Raw genomic sequence first — 7,166 nt, 5'->3', positions numbered from 1 at the left:
AGAAGGCCAACTTAAAAAGATGTACTCTTCCTTGTAGGTTAGTCGAGAAAACTAAGTTAAACCAAATGAGGAAAAGAACCCCATAAACAAATAATGTACACATTTTAATTCCCTGGTTCAGTTTCAGTTTGTTAATAATTTATAACAGTCAAAAGGAGATGACACAAGATCTTAAGTTATGATTTGTCATATATAAGTAAATTTCCTTCCCTGGGCCTTGATTTTATCATCTACAAGTGAGGGAATTAAGCAAAATGGTCTTACTTTTTCCTTTTTAAAAAATGATTTTCTTAAATAGAACACACAACGCATTGTTCCTTAATGGTGTGGTACTTTAGGTATTTCCTGAAGTATTTATGCTAAAATAAAATCTTTATTTTAAAAGGAAATGTTGGAAATTTAACCAGGCACATTTCAGATATCACTGAGTGATTCCCCAAAGGATCCAAATAGTTTCTATGGAAGGAAAGAACGATGGGTAAAACTTTGAATACAGAACTCTAAGCTAGAAGGCTAGAAGGTGGTTTTATTTGCTGATGTTGTGGTTATAGACATACAAAAGCGATCATGGCTAACAGTCTCTTCCGGGAGGTAGGGAGTAAATACATTCACTGTAATCAAAATTCAGGTGTACTTTAACCACAGCGCCACCACTGGGTAATTTTTATTTCTGCATTCTTTGCATTTTGCAGTCCATCCTTTCCTGAATAGCAGAGGTCTGAAAGTGAGCACTTGCTTGAATGAAAAGCAATACCAACCTTTTCTTTCCACTGCTGCTAAACTCACAAAAACTGTATGAACACACACAAGTTCATTATGGGTAAGGGGGTTCTATGCTCAGGTGTTCTTCAAACAAGTAATCAGTGTTCAAAGGAATAATCCTGATATATAGTAAAATCACCTGAATTCAAAATAATAATGTTATATTGTGCCCAGAAGTTCAAGAAAACTCTGCTGATATCATACATTCATCATTCAGCCTACTTACCTACGATGGGAAATAAGAGTACAGTGCTTTGGAAAAGAAAGTGTAACTCAAATGGTTTCTTTCTTGAATCTTAAAGGTAGAAACCATGTTGTTGATCCTACATCAAGCTGTCATTCCCCCAATCACCCCCAAATTATATGTCCTCCAATCATAATCATGTCTTCCATTCTCCAAGTGACAGTTCTCTAAGACTCTCTCATGGTAAGAGGTTCCACACCGACCCATGTTACCTTACATGCCTTGAGAACGGCCAGACTATTTGATTGCTGATATGGCAACCTCCAAAACAAAGTGCCCCAGCTCTTTCTCAAGAAAAAATGTTTCATCCTTTTAAAGTCAATGCAAAACTGGTTTGGAAGGCAGTCTTTTTTAGGAAGAAAATTTTAAAAAAAAATCTGCCTACCTTTATTGCTGCCTTCACAGAGATCCCTTGAAATCTAAAGGTTCAGCCAAGGTGGGTCCAGAAAGCTTGAGTCTAGGACAAGAATTCCAAAATGTTAAAGAGTGGAAAGAAGAACCAGGAAAGGTAGTTAACTCACCAAAAGATGTAAAGAGAAAACCCAAGGAGGAGGAATGGTTTTGTGTGATGTTGTTGGCTGGGGGTGGAGTGGTGCTGCAGGATACTTAGAGTCAGGGAGACTGCACAGCATTTAAGGGTAGGGGGTCAGCCCTGGCCCGGTGCTCAGCTGGTTGGAGCAGTGTCCTGTACACCAAAAGTTTTCAGGTTTGATTCCTGGTCAGGGCACATAACTAGGTTGCAGGTTCGATCCCCGGTTGGGGTGTGTACGGGAGGCCACTGATATATGTTTCTCACGTGGATGTTTCTCTCTCTCCCTTCCTCTCTCTAAATCAATAAAAACATGCTTTTAATAAGGATAGGGGTTTCTAGCAAACTCAACATATCTTAAAAAACTGCATTTCAAAGAACCGTATCCTGGTACTAAGTATTGATAATATTACTTTAAATTTACTGACTGCTTTTTGCTTGTATTTCTTAAAATCCCTTACCAATATCGCACTAAATGTTTCATGTGATAAAGAGGTAGTTGCTGTATTAGAACATTCTTGTTTTGTTTTCTTGCATTGTTTTGTTTTGTGTTTTTGTTTTTAAATATATCTTTATTGATTTCAGAGAGAGGAAGGGAGAGGAAGAGAGAGAGATAGAAAATCAGTGATGAGAGAGTCATTGATCGGCTGCCTCTTGCACGCCCCCGACTGGGGATGGAGCCCACAACCCGGGCATGTGCCCTGACCGGGAATCGAACCGCGATCTCCTGGATCCTAGGTCGATGCTCACCCTCTGAGCCACGCCCGGCCGGGCTATTGTTTTGTTTTTTAATCCTCACACGGGTATATGTTTCTACTGATTTCAGAGAGAGGGGAAGAGAGAAGGAGAAAAACATCAATAGGTCCGGCACCCACAACCTGGGTATGTGTCCTGACCTGGAACTGAACCCACAACCCCTGGATGCACAGGAGGACACTCCAACCAACTGAGCCACACTGGTCAGGGAGCTTTTTTTTTTTTAATTTGTCTTTATTGATTTCAGAGAGAGGAAGGGAGAGGGAGAGAGAGAGATAGAAACATCAATGATGAGAGAGTCATGGATCCGCTGCCTCCTGCACGCCCCCGGCTGGGGATGAAGCCCGCAGCCTGAGCATGTGCCCTGACTGAGAATAGAACCGTGATCTCCTGGATCCTAGGTCAGTGCTCTACTGCTGAGCCACACAGGCCAGGCTTTTTTTTTCTTTTAAGTCATCCAGATGTCTGCATTTGGTAAATGTCCCACTAAATTATATTAATCAGTATTTAAGAAGTTCTAACCTCTCTTTTATAGGGTAATATAAAAGCATAGTGAATTGATTTTACTGCAATAAAATAATTAGAAGATCACTGAGGAAAACAAAACAGCACTGATATTGTTGTGATAAGAAATATAATTTAACGTGTACATTTTTCTTTTAATTACTCTATTGTATTAGGACATTTGAAACTCCTAGAAATGATGGAAAAGTTGAACAAGATGATGGCAAAGAAGGAAATACATCTGTGACAATTATTTTGCCTGACATCGAAAGGCCAAATGTTTTAGTGGCAAGAAATGACTCACTTTCTTCATATGTTAATTAGGGTAGGAACAGGACTTTTAAAATTCCCCAGACCTGCCTCTGAGCTAACAGTAAATCTTGTTATATGAAACATATTCATATCATGATCCTATGATCATATCATAGGAAAAATTATTTGGCTTACTGATACTACCTACTTCTAGGACTGAATTCTGTCAACAATATTCAAGCACAAGTGATAGTCTACATATATTATTACAAATAAATCATCAGATTGTATACGTGAGTATATTATATGTTCATTAGGGTCTTCTAAATGATCTAGTTGTTTGACAGGCAATGCTTTTTAAAGTCGAGTTACATTTTATTATGGATAAATTTAATTGTGTAATAGTTACAAAGCAGTATAAATAGATGACTGGGCTATTTGTATATATGTGAGGTGGTTATTACTAAAAATATGTATTAAAATTATAAATCCAGTAGAAAATAGCAATTCCATTTAACATTAATTACAGTTCCTATCCAAGACAATGGAAATGAACGTTTATTGATGGAGAAACTAAAGCATTAAAACATAATTCATTCCTCCTTATGTTCCCACTAATTGTTCTTGGTAAAAGAAAGGCTAATAATTCAGAAATTGTAAGTGCCCAAAACCACAGTTTCTTTAGTTAGTGTCACTTTTAATTATAGTCTTGATATAATTAAGCATTTTTTCCATGTAGATTTACAATGAAATGTATTTTAAAGTATAATACTGGTCCCTACTTGCTCATATATAAGTTGATGAAAATATGATAATATTTATTCATCTAATTGTAATGAATGACCCTGGTGGAATTAGGGGAGTTCAATCCATAGCTGTCCATAGACATGAAAAACACACATTTCTACTCTATACAGTGCCATAAATTTTTTAGAATAAAAAGAACAACCAGATATGGATTTTTTTAAATAATAAAATTGGATAACTCAATTGACTAAAATGTGTTCCCTCCACGCAGAGGTACACATTATAATGTCATCATTTATATTTCTCAACATAAATCAAATTTCATAATAAAATTGTTTTTGATGAATCACCACTTCTTTTCCAGATTCAAAACATTCTGACAGAGAAAGCAAATTTGTCGATTTCTCTGTATGATAAGAAATCACTGAAAATATATTTAAGACTTCTATTCTAAGATGATAATTTGGGGGGGGGAAGTTTCCTTTAAAAAAAAATATATATATATATATGTATATATATATTCAAATGAAGCCATTTTAAAATTTAAGAAAGCATCTCAAAAATAAAATAGACTTTCTTTTCAGCATTTTTTCAGAGCCATCTGTTGTTCTCTCTGACAATAAATAAGGCCAGGAGAAGTCATTACAGAACAATACTCTGGAAACAATTTGCTTCAAAGAAAGAATGAAAACTTAAACAACACTACCTTTGTACATGTTTGTTCTAATTAGAGGGTTAAAACATCCAAGCATTGTACCCAGATGCCTCTCTCTGTTCTGTTTTTATTGCTTTTCTCCACTGAGATAACATTTAACACTGCATTGAAATTCCTACTTACTGCTTGTGTCCAGTAGTAAATCCTGGCACATTATTAGAATATCTGCCTGTTATCAGCTCAGTCAGGGAATGAATTATTGACTATAACTCATTGCTGGGAAGACTACATATGACACTCCAGTGAAGTTTTGATAATTTCTAGAAGTCATGGTAATTTATGGAAGGGGGTTTTGATTGATCTCCCACCACCTATTTTGCACCTATCAGTAAATAGGACACATATTGATGGCCTACTTGAACTACATTAACAATATAGGAATTCACAACTTAAGCATTTTTTTCCCAGTACAATTTCTATTAAAACAGTAACTCAGTTTCTATTAATTTTCTTCTGTGTGGTTTACCCATGGGAGTGGGGAATCACAGACCTAGACTATCGAATGCCTAGTGTCACTATTGTAATAATTATTTAAGTATATCCCTCATGTGTAGTTGTGCCAGCCTTTTCGGAAAGAAAGCCCTGAGACCATTGAAATAGGTGAGGATGGAGCAAAGCGTAGACTGAGAGATTGTACAGCGTCTTCCAGTGTTAGGATACGGCTGATAGAATAAAAGAGAATTTTTACAATTCATAGATAGTAAGCAAGTTCTTTGTCATTTAAAAGAATGTTTGTAATATATTTCATATAAAATGTACAGATACTGTTTAATGTGATATAGTTGTCACTCTAAAGTCCATTTGTCAGAACAGTAAATAATAATCACTAATAATCACAACTTTCTTTTAATGTAGGTGTCTTTTCCTCCTGTCTCATTTGTGCCACTTTCTCCAAATTCAATTATTTTTCAGTATAAACTCTACTAACTGGACAAATGTTTGCCTTTCTTTACTGGGTTTTCATCATTGTGATTTTATTATTGTTCTATTTACTACAATTGCTTCCTAAAAAAATAACCCGTATTTTCAACTATTAACATATATCATGCAATATAGCAAATAATATAAGCTTAATGGTTATTTTCTAGATGACATTTAAAGCATGTCTAGATTTTTAGTAATTTCAACTTACATCCAAATAGTATTTAGTAACCTGATACAAAAATAATGATGTCTCTTTTGCCAGCACAGTTAAGATTGGGGGCGGGTAACTTGACTGAGCACTTGGGTTAAAGAAAATAATTCTTTCTTTATTTTATCTTAATTTAGTAGCTTCTAGCAGTCATATAAACAATCTCAAAATTAAAAGATAATGTTAATGGAAGAGTCTGTTGTCATAGGATAATGGTTTCCTGCTGCTAGATTAATGCAGTGGCAATAATACTGGAGCATTTATTGAAAATGAGGGGAAGACAAAGCCAGGAGAGATTTATTTTTAAAGCAGGTGTCATGGTTCCTAGACACTGTTGTGTTACAATTACTTGGTTTCAATTTTGCCAAATGGCTGATAGAGAGTTATCTCTTTTCCTGATGGATGTGGGGTAACAGAATGACATTTGCTGGTATCCCCATGACCAAGGAATACATTCTTTCTAGCTAAAAGAACAGATTTTTTGTGATTCTTCCAATCAGAAAGCACCTTCTAAAGACTATGCCATTTAGAGAAACAAACATCAACAATGCACAGATAAATGTATCCTTTAAAAAACACAGAAGCATCTACTTAACAATGTTATCAATCATTATAGAATTAATAAGCCCCCCACATTGGCACCCCAAACACATTGCTCTCCAGCAAGCCCTAGCAATGATCTACAGGACAAAGCTATGTCCATGGATGTTAACCACTGTAGCCAACTATCTTGGACTTATTTCTTTGAATAGATATGATCATTCTGGACCAAGTAATAGACTTCTCCAGGTGGCATCCTCACAAGAATGCTGTGGTAGTTAGAATTCTAAGATGTCCCCCAGATTCTTACCCACTTCTCCTTAAGTGTGGGCCTGATTTATTATGGCAAGCCCTTATAAAAGAGGGTCTACAGGTCAGAGATGAAAGAAGTCATAAAGATTCAAAGTTGCAGAAGGTTCAAACTTGCAAAGTTGGTCTGGAAGAAACAATCTGCCCTATGTGAGAGACATCATGGAGGGGACCTATGGAAAGGCCCCAAAGATAGCCTCTAGGAGCTGAGAGCGGTTTCCAGTCAACAGCTGAGAACTCAGGAGACAAGAACCTCAGTCTTAGAGCTGTAAAGACATGGATCCTGCCAACAACCAGTGAGCTTGGAAGAGGACCTTGAGCCTCAGAGGAGATGGCAGCCTGACTGACAGCTTGACTTCAGCCTGGTGAGACACTGAGCAGAGAACCCAGCTGTGCCATACCCAAACTTCCTACCTACGGAAACTCTGAGATCATACATGGGTATTGTTTTAAGCCACTAAATTTATAGTAATCTGTTATGCAGCAATAGAAAACTAATACAAAGGCTGTGAGAAAGAGACAAATTCTTTCCCTCTACTCTGAATTCTTCTATTTGCTCCTTGCTGTCCCAGCCCTCTCCCTAGCAGAGCCTGGAGCAAAGAGCTGGAGTGTCCACATTACAATCAGGGTGTGTATCAGTTAAGATTTGAGCTTATAAGCAACAAAACCAATAACT

This window comes from Miniopterus schreibersii (assembly GCF_964146895.1).
Source record: "Miniopterus schreibersii genome assembly, chromosome: 8".
Classification (NCBI taxonomy): domain Eukaryota; kingdom Metazoa; phylum Chordata; class Mammalia; order Chiroptera; family Miniopteridae; genus Miniopterus; species Miniopterus schreibersii.
This window is presented reverse-complemented; position numbering follows the sequence as displayed.